Source organism: Spinacia oleracea, chromosome 1, assembly GCF_020520425.1.
Source record: "Spinacia oleracea cultivar Varoflay chromosome 1, BTI_SOV_V1, whole genome shotgun sequence".
Taxonomy (NCBI): Eukaryota; Viridiplantae; Streptophyta; class Magnoliopsida; order Caryophyllales; family Amaranthaceae; genus Spinacia; species Spinacia oleracea.
Window position 1 is genome coordinate 14,906,888 of NC_079487.1, and position 1,130 is coordinate 14,908,017.

Consider the following 1,130-nt stretch of genomic DNA (forward strand, 5'->3'; position numbering starts at 1 on the left):
TCTCCAAACCTGCCGGTTTCGCACTTAAGATAGATTTCCTTCAATTCTCAAAACCTGCCGGTTTCCGAAAACCGGGGCCACAGGTTTTGAGCTCGGTTTGACGCAATTGCCTTGAGTTTGAACTTGAGGCCTAGGCCCAACTCCTTTGGGCCAAGTTTGACGCTCGTGGCCTCTTTGAAGCTAGCTAGATCATCCCGCAATGCTCCGGGATTCGTGTAGTCATCCAAGAGTGATAAGAAACAGGCCTCCAAAGATCAATTATCATCAAAAACAGCACTGCAACTAACAGACACTACACAACACACATTAGCACTAAAATAGGCTCCGAAGAGCTCAAATGAGATGAAAAGTGCATACGGGACGGGGGTAAAAACTATATAAAATATGAGTGTATCAAACTCCCCCAAGCTAAGACCTTTGCTTGTCCCTAAGCAAAAAGCATCAATGAGACATAAACGATTAACTCACCCCAAAATCTATGCAAAAAGGTTGGTGATAAAACAAGAGTCAAATCAAGGCAAGCAATTATCATGACCGAAATCTCTAATCCCCACAGTCACACATCAAACCGATACAAAGCTCAAGCAAGGCTCACAAGACATACGTATAAAATCAAGATCAGGCCACACCAAGTGAATCACTCCTCTCGTTATATGGCGGGCTAAGCGAACCAATTGTGGCCCGTTCACTCACCTTCCCATTATGAGCATGCATACTACCGAATGAGTAGTAGCCCCTCCCAACTCACAACACTAGTGTGTTTGAAGGTTCTCCTAAACACTCAACCTACACCAGAGTCGACTCGAAATGCGCATATGCCCTTTGGCCCTTGATAAACGACTATTTTCAACCTATTGTTATACACACATTGCACGATGATAAAAAAGGTCTTTATATAGGCTTGTAACGTTGGCCGGGTATAAAAAAGGGGTAAGGAATATTCTGGATATGTGAGTAATAAAGTCTAACTTGGGGAGCAAAAACAACCAATGATACCAAAGAAATCATCTCCGAAAACTAACTCATCAATAACCAAAACATTACCATAAGGGAGGAAGTATCCAATATATTTCATAGTATGAACAAACTTCTACCCTTTTCCTTGCTTTTCTAATACTACAAAATAAATG